Here is a 15,637-nt window from a genome sequence, read left to right as displayed (position 1 = left end):
TCATGTCAAGAGACAGATTTCTGGCACTCAGTAATGCTTTTCATGTGATTGCTGTTTGCTCTTCCCCAGATAATAATAATAAATTGTGGAAAGTACAGCCAGGTCTTGATGTAGTAAGAAATGCGTGATCGAGTCTTCCACGAGGCCATGCAACATACTCAATGGATGAACAAGTGATACCATTTACAGGTCACTGTCCACTGAGGCAGTCTGCAATAAACAGACCTCGACCAGTTAGATTAAAGAATTTTGTACTTACTACATCAGTTGGTCCTGTGTTAGACTTTGAAATATATCAAGGCGATTCAACTCCTCTACGAACTAAGGGGTTTGGATTAGGCCCTTCTGTGATATGAAGGTTGGCACAAACTTCATCTCAAGAAATCTTCGTCTACTCTGACAGATACTTCACGTCACTGACTTTATTGCAGCAATTGACTGAAATGAAGCTCTATGGAACTGGAACAGTTGTGGCCAACAGAATAAAGGGATTGCCTCTCTCCAAGATGGCACGTGGACAAAGCAACATGTTGCTCGGAACCATGATTTAGTAATTGTAGAGTGGAAACACTGCAACATATTATCCATGGCTTCAAACTGCTGTGGCTCTGCACCGACTGAGCCAAAACTGAAAACAAACATATTGAAGTCGATTGTCTTTCTGTGGTGCATAAATACGACCAAAAAGATAGTTGGAGTCGATGTTTGTGACCAGCTGATGAAACGCTATAGAAGTTGGTTCAGAAGTAAAAAATGGACATGGAAAGTAATTTTGCACTTTTTGGACCTCGCTGTGGTAAATGCATGGAACCAATACAAAAGAAGCATCAAAGGCGATAATATTCTAAGAAAAGAACAGAAAGATTTACTACACTTCAAATTAGAGGCAAGGGATAATTTTCAATACCAAATTATTTTATGTTTATACAAATATTATTTGATATTATTATATGTTCCCAGGTAGCAGAAGGACTGCTTGCGGTTCCACCTGCGGACAGAAGAGTCTTAAGTGACGTTGAGACTGAACAAGATGAAGACGAATTTCCTGTAGCAGAAAGGTCTAAATTCTTTAATCCACTTACTAAGCTTCCATGCAGTGATAAGTGTTATGATGGATATGAACATTTTCCAAGGCTGATGATATTCCAGCACCACATACTTGCAATTACGAGCCATGCAAAAGTCGCAGCAAAACGCGATGTGAAAAGAGTAATGTATAATTGTGCCTATCGGAGTACAATACATGTTTTATGGACTTTCATGTATCTCCCAACTAAAAATGAAGATGATTTTCATTTAAAACAGCTACAGAAAAAGTTAGTCTTCAAAGTTAAATAATGCACATTATTGCAAGTACAATAAATTTTGTGTTCTCTAAAGTATTTTGTATTAGTATTTACCTGACCCTCATGATCGTAACGGTGCCCCCGCACGTCGCCCCTGCCCGCAAGATTTTGAAATCGAGTATTTTTTTCTTATTTTTCTAGTAACATTTAAAGCTTAATGACGAAGAAAAAGCATTGGGAAATGAAATCACTTTTCAAAAATTCTTCATCTCGTAAAGGGTTATTGGTGGTTTTCTTCTACATGTGTGGTAACTCAACATGTTTTTTGTGTTAGATTGTAGATGATACTTCCGACATATCAGTGAAGGAACAGCTATCTATTTTTCTCAGATATTTTGATAAAATCTTCAAGTTTAAAAAGTTTTTATGGGCTTCTGTGAAGGAGCTTCAACAACTTCTAGGAGACTGTTTGAAGTCGTCGAGGATGTCATAACATGTTTATTCGTCGACATAAAATACTGTCGTAGTCAATGCTACGATACCACGAACAATGTAAGTGGACATTTAAAAGGATTATAAAGTAGGATTACTCTGTTGGAGTCGATAGCTGAATTTGTTCGTTGCTCCGCTATAGAACTGCAGGTTTTGATCAGCACACATTTGACCGATATCTGGCCGAGCGGTTCATCCAACTGACGAAAGAAACTGGTATAGGGTAGCGTATTAAATACAGGCCGGCCGGAGTGGCCGAGCGATTCTAGGCGCTACAGGCTGGAACCGCACGACCGCTACGGTCGCAGGTTCGAATTCTGCCTCGGGCATGGATGTGTGTGATGTCCTTAGGTTAGTTAGGTTTAAGTAGTTCTAAGTTCTAGCGGACTGATGACCTCAGAAGTTAAGTCCCATAGTGCTCAGAGCCATTTGAACCATTTGACCGATATCAAAAGCATCAGGTTGTGAATAAGTTCCAGAACCTTTGAGTCCTATCTTCGGTTGAGGGAATCTGCAGCAACATCAATTATTTCAAAAATATTTGTCTGTACATTTCCTCCGGCGGTTGGTGTGCATGAGAATGACTACATTTGTTGTAGCGCCTTGGTATCTTCCTTTTTCTAGGCCAAACTGGTTCATCAGTGGTTAGTTCCTCCACTTTCCCAATGGTTTCATTCCACAACTCAAAAAATATATCTCTTTGTGAAGCTAAAACTGCAGACAAAGTTCCCGCCAATGTTTCGATATCTCGGTATAAGAATGATTTCTTCTGGAAAGAAGAATGAAGTTGCTCAGTACTGACTGTCATGTCCTTTTAAAACGCAGTAGAAACGTTGTATCATCTCGTCAGCCAAAGAATTAAAAGATGGAAACTTCTGGTATCTTTTTGTACTTTAAAAAGCTTGGCCCAACACGTTCGAGACACCAGTCTGTAAAAGCCCTTTGTTATGCTTGCGTCTATTAGGCTACTTAAGGCTCCACAAAAAATAATTTGACATAGAAGTAAAGGGAAGAAAGACAGCAAGCTGTTGTTTTGAAAAAGCAGTTAGAGAATTGTGAATTAATTTTTCAGATAGTGCTGCAATCGAAGATTTGCAATTTAGACTCTGAAATTATGCAATCGGAAAATGTACGGCTTGATAAAGCGCGTTCTCTTGTTCAGATGCAGCTGATAATTTATCTTGCTATCGACACAATTTTTAAGAAGCAATGTCATTGGCTACATCTTTGGCAAAGAAATGGGACATTTTAATGACTGTTTTGACATCATTGTAGCCATGCAGAAGAGCAAAATTTAGGCTATGCGTAATGTTAATAATTATTTTTCCATAATGTGTAAATACTGCTTTCGACGAAGGGATTCACAGTGCATTCACAGTGCGTTCTTCAAAATGAATATGACAAGGATGTATCCAGTAAATTCTCTCACCAAAAAAGCTCTGAATAAAGAAATAGACTAATTAACATCGGTAGTTGATTAAAAAAACTATTAGTAATAGAGAATTCAATCGTAGCTATAGCGTTCCAGATTAATGCACAAAATACTACCTGTTTTTAACCTGTTTCCTCGGCTGAACACTTATTTTTGATGCTCATACTTATAAAGAACTATCTGTGGAATCCTGTGGCCCAAGAGAGGGTTAGTGAACTCAGCTTCCATAGTATCCAAAGTGATTTATTGATGCCAGTGAAATAATCAATACCTTCCATCACAGAAAGTGTGCCGTGTGGTCCAGTTTCTCTAGGGGCAAGGTGAGTACAGTGAGGTTTTACAAGAACAAATCAATCACACAATAGATAGAACTATAGGCCTATGCTTATTGATATTAACTGCCAATCACTATAATGTATTTAATTTTTAATAACATTTAACAGCATTAATAATTTTTGTTTATACTTTGAATATAGTAAACGAATGATCTCTGTTTATATTACATGGGATTTTACAGCATACTACATTAAAGTTCTATTTCTGCCTGCTGTAGTGAAAGTTACGTTAGTTAATGATAGGTTTTACATTTTATCTTAGGGGGTCGGGATTTTTGCAGGCGGGTCCGTATCGCGTACGTTACGCATCTGGGTCTGGTGTTTCGTCAAGTCCATTTGAGTCCGAGTTTGATCTCATTTCTGTTGCTTTTAAGTCAGTTGTGTTACTGACTGAGCTAGGGCAGTCTCAACATATGCTTATAGTACCGGCATATTTTACTTTATCACAGCACAGATCTTTATGACGCACGCATTGTTCATTTCAAAAAATATCAAGACTCCCCAGGAAACATACACTACATTCCGCCATTGATATGCACTCAAAGAAATTTTGGAAAGTCGCGTCTTTGGTGTGTGGGGCCCCTATACTTACACCGAGATTTCAGGCATAAATAATCAGAAAATTTTAATTTATAGAACATTTAATTTTACAATTATTTAACTGCTGTTTAAATACTTCTTGTTAGTTTTATTGTATTAAATAACGGTTACAGTATTTTACTTTTTATCACTTAAAAGCACATACTTTTGTGAGGTTTTTTGAACAGTACACATAGACGAAGTATTAGAGAATTGAAGTTTACGTTCTGAAAAATTCTAGTACCTCTGCAGAAAGTAAATGTTTACACAAAACTAAACTCCAGGGTTTAAACTTGCACGTAAAAATTGCACTACAAAAAGAATGTCTGAAAAATTGACGTTCAGTGGTGGGATCAACATTTATATTTACCACCACTCAGAAAACATTCGATTTTAATTAACACTATAAGTATTTTATTGGAGAAAAAGGAAGGTGCCAATCGCCATCGTCACGACGTTTTTTGAATGATCTTCTTTACGTTGCCAGAATTGTAATCACAGGCTACTGCAAAATCGTCTCTTTTTTCGCCTATTTCTTGATCTAAATTACTGATATCTTCCTGGCCCATCGTCTATAAATTTTATCAGTCTTAGGATAGATAAAATTTAGTTTCCTGTGAACATATTTTGTAGTATACTGAAAAAAGTGAACAAGTATAGTTCATGAGACGCCGTCAAGAAAGTCCCGAAGGGCAGCAACTACAAAGAAGGCGATAATGTAGCCAACGATGCAACATTGTAGTATTAGCGAGTTGGGGGGGGGGGGGGAGGGGATTGGGGTGGAGGTTAAGCATTCCGCCAGAATTGACCTTGGACAGCGTGTTCGAAAATTCTCTCTTGGTCTTAGAGACAAAACACCTCTCGTGTTAAGGTTTAGCTGCAGTCCTCAGACAGCAGAAATCAGAAAAAACTCGTGGCTTTCTGTCAAATAGCAAGTTTTCTTCGGCTTGCACTCGCCGACCTTTCAGATTCTACTCCACCGTAGAGATGTAATGCTTAAACTCCGTTGCTGAACGTAGCGAGCTGCCTAGACGTCGGCTATGTCAACAAAGAGCATTGTTGTCACATAAACCACTTTAGCGATATACTGTGCTCGCTAGTAGTCTGCTTGGACGACATGATTGAGTAGAAATGATACTGGGACAACAGCGTGCGTTTTATGTCGCAGATTGAGGAAAGGTTTCTTCTTGTAGGCAGAAGATGGGAACATGAGGGGTACAAGGACACCATAGGTTAATTCTTTAACCGTTTTTTCCGTTTGGTTTCTTTTTTTTCGGTCAATTTTTGTGCACTCTCTCTGTCTACGCCCTTGGCGGGAGCCTGTCTCGCCACGCAATGAGTACGACCTGGTAGCTCTATATGTATATCTAGAAAAGTAAACTATAATTTCTTGGCTGAGATCTCGAGGTGGACAAACAAAGTTGTAAACGGCCAGCAGATGTTATCCCAAAAGCCTGTAGAGGCAGTATGTCTGGAAGGAGACTGAACATCAGAGATTACTGCGCTGCAGGCAGACACTTGGGACAACAATGGGCACGGAGCGTTACTCACCTCTGCGGGGCGCGAGCGTCGTCGCGGTAGTCGTTGCTAGGCGACTGCGTTAGCGATGTATCCGGCGGCTGGCCGCTACGCCTACTGGCGCCGGGACGCGCGCCACGACGCCTCGGGGTCCGCCCCCACCTGCCGCCCCCCGCCCCCCGCCCCCCACCGACCGCCAGCTGCGGCGCGTGAAAGTCGCCTGCTGGAAGCGGCTGCAGCGAAAGTGCTGCCCGTCGCTGGGTATGCACTGTGCGCGCCAAGCCTCCGGTGCCTTCCTCAGACCTTCCAGTGGCTGCTTGCCAGCCTCCGCGGCGGTAAGTCGGAGCTCTGCCTCTTCGTTCCAAGTCAGTCAGTGTCTTATGCACGCTGTTTTATTAGGGTGCGACAGTCTGAAACCAGAAACCTGGTGCAAGCAAAAAAGCAAGAGTTTGTGCTGCCGAAGCTTGCAAAGCCGTACTGCACCTGATACCAACGACTCAAAGTACCCATTACTCAAAAGTTGGTGTGAATGAATAACCGCGCACGCGGTACTCGAGGACACTACGAAGTATGAGTTACGTGCAGTTATTCTGTTTTCTCGAAATTAAATTAAGCGGTGGATGAATGATGTGCATATGTTACGGTCACCAAATACACTGCTAGCCATTAAAATTTCTACACTACGAAGATGACGTGCTACAGACGCGAAATTTAACCGACAGAAAGAAGATGCTGTGATATGCAAATGATTAGCTTTTCAGAGCATTCACACAAAGTTGGCGCCCGTGGCGACACCTACAACGCTCTGACACGAGGAAAGATTCCAACCGACTTCTCATACGCAAACATCAGTTGACAGGCGTTGCCTGGTGAAAAGTTGTTGTGATGCCTCGTGTAAGGAGGAGAAATGCGTACCATCGCGTTGCCGACTTTGATAAAGGCCGGATTGTAGCCTATCGCGATTGCGGTTTATCGTATCGCCACATTGCTGCTTGCGTTGGTCAACATCCAATGATTGTTAGCAGAATATGGAATCGGTGGGTTCAGGAGGGTAATACGGAGCGCCGTGCTGGATCCCAACGGCCTCGTATCACTAGCGGTTGAGATGACAGGCATCTTATCTTCATGGCTGTAACGGATCGTGCAGCCACGTCTCGATCACTGAGTCAACAGATGGGGACGTTTGCAAGACACCAACCATCTGCACGAACAGTTCGACGACGTTTGTAGCAGCATGGACTATCAGCTCGAAGACCGTGGCTGCGGTCACCCTTGACGCTGCATCACAGACAGGAGCGCCTGCGATGGTGTACTCAACGACGAACCTGGCTGCACGAACGGCAAAACGTCATTTTTTCGGATGAATCCAGGTTCTGTTTACAGCATCATGATTGTCGCATCCATGTTTGGCGACATCGCGGTGAACGCACATTGGAAGCGTGTATTCGTCATCGCCATAGTGTCGTATCACCCTGCGTGATGGTATGGGGTGTCGTTGGTTACACGTCTCTGTCACCTCTTGTTCGCATTGACGGCACTTTAAACAGTGGACGTTACATTTCAGGTGTGTTACGACCCATGGCTCTACCCTTCATTCGATCCCTGCGAAACCCTACATTTCAGCAGGATAATGCACGACCGCATGTTGTGGGTCCTGTACGGGCCTTTCTGAATACAGAAAATGTTCGAAAGCTGCCCTGGCCAGCACATTCTCCATATTTCTCACTAATTGAAAACTTCTGGTCAATGGTGGCCGAGCAACTGGCTCGTCACAATACGCCAGTCACTATTCTTGATCAACTGTGGCATCGTATTGAAGCTGCATGGGCAGCTGTACCTGTACACGCCATCCAAGCTCTGTTTGACTCAATGCCCAGGCGTATCAAGGCCGTTATTACGGCCAGAGGTGGTTGTTCTGTGTACTGATTTCTGAGGATCTATGCACCCAAATTGCTTGAAAATGCAATCACATTGTAACACTACGCTACTGCGCACGATACTCTTTAAAGCCTGTACTATGGTAAGTTGACAGGCTTCACCTTATAAGACAGGATTTTGGTATATATGTTGACCGCGTGTACCTGAATGGAGGCAAAATTAGACTTTCACCCGCTCAGTAACAACAATGATACGTCAAGTAAGTCTGAAGTGCAACTACACGTTAGGACGGACAAGAAACAACACAGCAGATGCTACCAAATTGTTAATAATACAGTCGCCAGCCTAATTAGGCATTAACTGAGTTTCTTCCCAGTACAAGTTGATGTACGTTCATACAAAACAACACGTAATAACACTGCATAATATGGTAAATTTTTCAACCAGAAAATCTACTGAACTAATAATTTCACTTTCTGTACTAATATGGACAAGCCATAAATACACAACAATACACTACAATGTTTACTACAAACTTCGTACTGTCTATTGATCTGATTGAAATCGGGCATAGGTTACCCTAGAAACAGCACTTTCGAAACACACATACAATGTCAATTTTGAAAAAGGTAAAACACTAATAAATTTTGGTTTTATATTGACTTTAACTTTGCTGTTCAAATCAGTTCAGTACACTTCAGAATTTAAATGAATAGAAAAGAAAAGGGGTGGGGGACCCAGAAACTGTTATGATCACTGTACTGAAATTTTTGATTATCTAAATCGTTAAGCACTCAAGATTTCCAATATATGAGTTGCTACTCTTTTTGTCTTATTTCTTGCTCATTTAACTACCATTATTTTTGTCTCAAATTAATTAGCCTTCATTACTAAACCAATTTCAACATTATCTTCCAACTTTGTCAGACCTTCGTTGTTTACTTATATATTCATTAACAACAAAGTTCTTTAAACATCATTCTAACATAGATAGGTCTGCAGATAATTCTTATTAAGATAAACTTTAATCTTCATTTCGGGACACTCGGATTGCACAACATGTGGAAAGGACCCTGTCTAGGTTAGTGATGAGGATAATTAAATGATAGGACAGTTCTGGTAAAAGTTAAATTGTTATTGAACAGTAAGGAACAAAAGTAACACTGGTCCACACGAATACAGTACTAAAAGTTTCAACCTGTTCGTATCGATGCGGCGGTTGGCGGGCGGCGGGATGGCAAGGCGCAGAGCACACATACAATCACAGCTGTGGCTCTTGACGTATCGGCACTTTACTTCTTCTTAGCGTCGCAATACTTTTCCGTTTAGTGCCTATGTAATTTTGCCATGCTGTATAGTCGTCGGAAACGGCACATCCGAGGCTCAACGAAATCACGTTTTCCAGGAGAGCCTCCTCGATCCAGAACGTGTTTCTCAGACCGATGCCCAACTCCGACTACTACTGCTGAGTCCGTTATGCCGTGCCGCGCCCGTGTGCATTTTCCCGCGCTCGCCTGCCATCCACCTTTTACCGCTCCCCTACAGACAGGGTATTCACTCGAGGTTTTGCATTCTACATATCCTAATACATTGCCTACGTATGGACCAGGCGCACAATTACAACTTTAACATCTTACAACAGTTTCAACATTTCTTACATTTCCATTCTGTTATAATATTGCTTGCAATTTGACATAAACATTAATATTCACATCGAAAATTGTTTACAGTTTCTTTAACATAATGACATGAAAAGAAAAAAGAAATGAAATCAGAACATCGCTTACACTAATTTATCGAAAATCAGAAGAAAAAATTATTATATGTACAATAGTATAGCGTTGGTGTTGTTACAACATGTCAGTTCTAGTGTAATGTATTTGTCCAATGAATACCCGTTTATCATCTGCGTTTCTTCTTAGTGTAGCAATTTTAATGGCCAGTAGTGTATGTTAGGTAGCTAACAGCAGACTAAATGACAAGTCGAAACGATTTAGTCACTGAAATATTTTCTGTGAGTATTTGAGTGCAGAAAACTTTATTACCAAATTTATATCTTCCGAATGAAAGTGAAACAAAGGTAATGGAATGCAGCGGAAATTAATAATGTGATGTTGATAAAATTAGATTAGGAAACGAGCTAGTAAATGTAGTTGATGAGTTTGCTATGGGGGAGCAAAATAACTGTAAAGAGACACACGAAAGCAGAGATGGTGATTATAAGGAAGTACACCCTATTAACTTAATCGTTTTAGAAAATGAAAATTGTAAGGAGTATTCAAGTGGTGCACTGAAGTATGGAAACAACAAAACACAACACGTGACTGTATGTAATACGGACTAGAAGAATCCTTGCATTCGAAACAGGTTCCAGTCTTCTCGGAGTGAGTAAATACATGTTCAGTATGGTTTTTAAGGCAGTCTTATACAATTATCACCTCAAAACAGTGGCAGTTAGAGTGACGGTGATGCAAGTGGGCAGCGATCGGACACCCTTTTTTCCAAATTAGAACACGAAGGTTCAATAATAGTGAGATATGGCAACTGTGGTAACCAGGCAAAGCCAGTTCTGGGTCAGTGTGAGCTGCGTGAACAAGGGCTCTGTCCTCTTGGAGAACGGCATCACCACTGGTGAACAGAACTGATCAGCCAAAATGATCACATAGTCCTTGTCAGAATTGCGACCTTACGCATGGAATGACACGTTATAGCTGCCCAAGTCATCAGAGAACCCTCGTCATGTTTCACTGTCAGGACTTAAATTCGGCCAGAAGCTGGAAATAGTCTACAACAAGACTCATCCGGCAAAGTGACCATTGCTTCATAGTCTAGGTTTTCTGGCTTCAGCACCACGTTCTCCTGTTTCGAGCATTTACGTCATTGAGGAGTTTTGAAATTCTAGCTCTCCTTGCAATTTCTTGTTTAAGGAGGTCCGTTCGTGTAACCTTGGTGCTGACAGAGTTCGCGAGTACGACATTCCCTTATGCAGTGACTTCTGTCGTCCTCTTTATTTTTCATAAGAATCCTCTTCAACGACCATCCTCTCGATCTTTCAACACACGTTTTCGTCTCCGTTGTGACTTAGCGTATGACGTTTTCGGCTTTCCCTACTCGCGGAACAATGCATCCGCACGGTGCCTCTTGAAACAAGGAACGCTTTGGCTACTTTGTTTACGGAAATACTCATCATACAAGCACCCAGTTTGCCCACGTTCGACGTAGATTTGACATAATCCACTCGTAGCTACACAGAACACTGTGTAGACGCATTTACTCGAACTTGAAATATACGTATGTGGCGTTCCAAAAACAATGTTAAGAATTCAAACTGCTACGTTACATTATCATCACTGTAGGTTGCGACTGACGCCTGCGCGCGATTTTCAAAGAGCACGTAGCAATCTGCCCTGACTTACACGAAATAACTAAATTAATTCTACACCACCAAAATTACGCAGAAAGAGGGTAATGGTACACGCCGCAAGATGTATTCGTACTTCATTTTTCGATCCTTAGTACCACTGCGTGAACACAGCTGGCGATTGGAGAGCTGTGCGCCGACGTTGTGCGTCGCCACGCTAACTATCTCAAGTTCCGATGCTCTGACGGCCATGTACTGTAGAAGCCATATGGCCCACCGTCGGAGGACTCTGATTTATGGTCTTACGACTGATCACGGGCGATGCTTAGATACCCTATTAGATATAGAATCTACCCTCGACACACTTTATGTTACGCTGTACTATGAACAGTCACCACCCTGCCAATATTACGGCGGTCATTATGTCACCTTTCGTGCATATCCCAAACAGTCTCCCTTTGACTCGGTTCCTAGGGATACAACGATGGATCTACTTGCCGTCGTCATGTTGGTATCCAGGCGGGTTCTTCGAACAAGTCGCCTGGCCCTGGCAGCCTCCACTGGAGTTTTATCACATGTTTCGTCCCCTAGTGGCCCCGGTGTGGGAGCAAATTTGTCGGGACATTATGTCGCCTCTAGGGCAGATCCCAAACAGTCTCCTCGATTGTCTTCTCATTCCCATACACCTCGGCGTGCCTCACAGACATGCTATTACCGCCTCTTCACGTTTCCCAACAGCGACACAAAGATCCTTACCCGGCTTTTGACTGCACGGCGTAAACGAACGGCTGGGTACATGGTTTTCTCTGATGAAACTTCTTTGAGAGGTGCCAATACCACCCGCACTGCCCTCTTTCACTTACGGGACATTGTCGCTCTTGCTCATGCTCGTCATATATCTGGATTTTTGGCAGCTCTTGACCTCAGCCAGGCTTTCGATCGGATTGATCATGACTACCTGGAAGGGGTGCTCCGCAGTATGGGATACCCTGATACTACCGTCGACGTTGTAATGCGTATCTTCGTGGAGCTACGTCCCGTGTGCTCTACAATGGCCATCTCACGCCTCCCTTCTTGATTTGCAATTCGGCGCTTCAAAGCTGCCCATTCTCTGCACTGTTGTATGCTTTCTCCAACCATTGCTTCGCGGTCTCCATCAACGCCTGTCTGTGATGTCTCTCGCTAGCTAAATACTCAGCTGCACCACTTACGCGGACGATCTCATCATTGTTCTTCGTCAGGGTATCGTTGGTATGGGTTACCACCTACGGCGACGCTTCTGGTAGCTGCCTTAACGTCCGAAAAGCGAGAGCGATGGCTGTAGGTGCGGGGCTTCCTGTGGGCAGCGCTGCCCCATTGCGTGTAGCTGATACTGTCCGATGCTTAGGACTTGATTTCGCAAGTGATCTGCGGTGCACGATTGCCCTCAAATGCCGGCGGCTACTGTCCCAACTACGAGCTTGTCTCCTAGATAATCGTTTATGAGCTATCGATCTTCTGCAGTGGATACAATGTGTAAATGTATATTTCAGGTTCCCCATGTGGCACAGGCACTTCCTATTCCGTTCTCCACGGTCCACCGCGTGCTAGCAGTTTTGAGTCCATACGTTTTCCATGGAATGTTCTTCAAGATAAGGTACGACGAATCTCTAAACCTCCCACGGTGCAGGGACGGTTTAGGGCTGTATCATGTCCCTGACTGAGCGATAACACTTTTCGTCAGCTCAACTTCGACGCCGTTGTTCTACATACCTTACCAGCCAATTGCTGGGGGCCCTTGCACCACACTCTCTCTCAGCACTTATCCCGCCGCCCTTCCTTTACTGGCCGGCCGGTGTGGCCGTGCGGTTAAAGGCGCTTCAGTCTGGAACCGCGTGACCGCTACGGTCGCAGGTTCGAATCCTGCCTCGGGCATGGATGTGTGTGATGTCCTTAGGTTAGTTAGGTTTAATTAGAGCTAAGTTCTAGGCGACTGATGACCTCAGAAGTTGAGTCGCATAGTGCTCAGAGCCATTTGAACCATTTTGAACCTTCCTTTACTTCCGCCAGTTTTTCCTCTAACTGAGCTAAGTCTGTACTGCGGCACTGCCAACGCGCTTCACATCAACGAATGTGATCTACGGCTTTCTTCAGCAGCACAGGTCACCGAATTCCCACGTCGACGGGCTTGCTGTTTGGCTCTCCTTTGCACTGACGTCCAGTCTGCATGGTAACTTACTCTCAATGGGAAGCAAGCATGCCGGTCACACCTTCACTGGGTTTAACTTGCAGACACCCTGTTGTGAGTCGCCCTTAATGTTTTGAACAGAAAGGAGCATAGCCTTGTGTGAGGATCGGCGATAGGTGTGTGGTTCTTGGTGTGACTGATCCTGGCCCTAATTACCCATACAACTTCCCATGAGATATCTTCTCACCTGCTTCTCTGTCCGGACACTGGGTACTTTCCGCAAGCGAAGGCCAACTCTGTGAAGTGGATTTGTCGACACACAGTTCACTACTTGTTTGCTGACGGGGAGAAAAATAGTCTTGATTTTTGGCACTTTCTTAATGAACGCCATTGTGCAGTTGCCCTCAATCCCAAATGCAGATAATTTTTCTTCAGTTTCCTTTGTAGTGTCTTTCTTAACCCACCCAAGAGTTGGGGTATTACTCCAATGACAAGTTGTTCCACTCATTTTCCACTTTTAGAAAAGTTTATTCTCTGGTCATCAGAAGGTTCTTCTCCGCAAGACTAGGCATCGATCGTCTCACCGAATCTGGCGACTCTCCGCTCTCTCCTCCTCGCGCGCCAGTTTCCTGGTATTCCTGGTGGTATTAATAATAATTAAAAGAAGGGAAGGAATATAATAAATAAATAAATCATTGATGTTCTTCGCACCTCTACTTCACGTTCTCTACCTTGGTTCCTGGGCGGAGTGAAAGAGACATGGTGACCAGGATTCGGGCTGTTACTCCTGCCCGCTTTGCCCCCACCCCTCCCTTTGGCCTCTTTGATTAGCAATCAAGACATCCTCGGTCCCGGGTTCGAAAACCGCCATCTCTTAAATTTTGAATAATTATCAGCATTGACGGCCAAAGAGTTCGCATATAAGAAGTCACCCTTGTTCTACCAACTTTCTAATCAAAGAGGGCGGAGGAGCTGACAGAGCTCCAGGGCATTCTCTTACACCTGCAGCGGGAGACTGCCCCTAAGGGTGGAGGAATCAGCAATGATCAATAGCACGAGGACGCAGAAGACAATGCAAACCATTGCATTAAAGACACATAAAGTGTGTCCATATGAGATGTGACCTGTAATTGAAATAGTGTATTGATGATCTCTCCACTGGCAAAAGATTCCGGAATAGTTCCCATTCGGATCTCCGGGAGTTGACTGCAAGGAGGAAGTGACCATGAGGAACAGACTGAGTAACCAACGGAAGGATACCGTTCTACGAGTCTGGGCGTGCAATTCCAGAAGCTTCAATTTGGTAGGGAAGCTAGAAAATCTGAAAAAGGGAAATGCAAAGGCTCAATCTACATATAGTGGAGGGTTAGTGAAGCGAAATGGAAAGAAGATAAGGCTTTCTGGCCAGATGGGTGAAGGGTAATAACAACAGCAGCAGAAAATGGTATAACAGGAATAGGGTACGTTATGAATAGGAAGGAAGGACAGAGAGTGTGTTACTGGCACAGTTCAGTGATAGGGTTGTTCTCATCAGAATCGACAGCAAACCAACACTGACAGTGAGAGTTCAGATATACATGTCGACGCTCCAGTCTGTAACACCTCCGTTTATTTATCCCGACCTGATCTGATCGAATAGCAGCCCAATATTTTTTATTAATATGACTGTGTACCTAATGGGGCTGGTAAACGGCATTGACTGCTACGGAAGTTGTTACTTTTCAGTTCGTCCTGTTCAATACTGCAATAATGAAATGTCTGGTAACAAGAAAAACACCAACACAGTTTTACTAATTACGAACCTATATTCGTCTCAGAAACACAAAAAAAGGAGACAGCCACTGCCTTCGTCATACATATCTAATTACGGCTAATCCCAGCACAGGCTTCTTCATTTTCCATTATCGTCACACGCTAATCCATCACTGCATCCAACACTGCAACCCAACACTGCAATCCCGGCCCTAGAAATGTCACTGATCACTTTCGTAATAATACTTCTTCACCTTCCCGGTATTATTCTAATACAAAGGGGTCTAACCACGGCGATGGCGACTCCCTTCTCCGTTAAAGCCATGTATTTCAACAAAGACCTCCACACACCTCTACCCGCAACATGGCACTGGTGCAACTCCACACTCGCTCTCGCAACACGACACAATCGATTGTTCGCCCTATCGACCTGTGCCGAGTGCAAATTTACAGTAAGGGCCTACGGACCCCCTACAAGTCTCAAAAGTCTGCACTCGCGGATGTAGTCTTTCGCTCATACCGTTCAGTCTATGCATCGGAGAAGCAATGATGGAAATAAAAGAAAGGTTCAGGAGTGGAATTAAAATTCAAGGTGAAATGATATCAATGATAACATTCGTATATAACACTGCTATCCTCACTAAAAGTGAAGAAGAATTACACGATCTTCTGAATGGAATGAACAGTTTAATGGGTACAGAATATGGTTTGAGAGTAAACAGAAGAAAGACGAAAGTAACGAAAAGTATCAGAAACGAGAACAGCAAGAAATTTAAACATCAGGATTGATGGTCACGAAGTGGACGAAGTTAAGGAAAATTCCACTACCTAGGCGGC

The 15,637-nt window shown here is 43.2% G+C and overlaps 1 protein-coding gene across 1 annotated transcript in view; it reads right to left on the bottom strand.

Annotated features, from left to right (window-relative positions):
- Positions 1-5,752, bottom strand: part of LOC124789815 — a 119,334-nt gene extending 113,582 nt beyond the window's left edge. Inside the window, exon 1 of the mRNA XM_047257297.1 lies at positions 5,676-5,752. The gene's annotated coding sequence lies outside the window, so the exon portion shown is untranslated. The remainder of the gene's footprint in view (positions 1-5,675) is intronic.
- Between the last annotated feature and the right edge of the window lie 9,885 nt (positions 5,753-15,637).

The sequence above is a fragment of the Schistocerca piceifrons genome, chromosome 3 (genome assembly GCF_021461385.2).
Source record: "Schistocerca piceifrons isolate TAMUIC-IGC-003096 chromosome 3, iqSchPice1.1, whole genome shotgun sequence".
In the NCBI taxonomy this organism is placed as follows: Eukaryota; Metazoa; Arthropoda; class Insecta; order Orthoptera; family Acrididae; genus Schistocerca; species Schistocerca piceifrons.
This window is presented reverse-complemented; position numbering and strand designations above follow the sequence as displayed.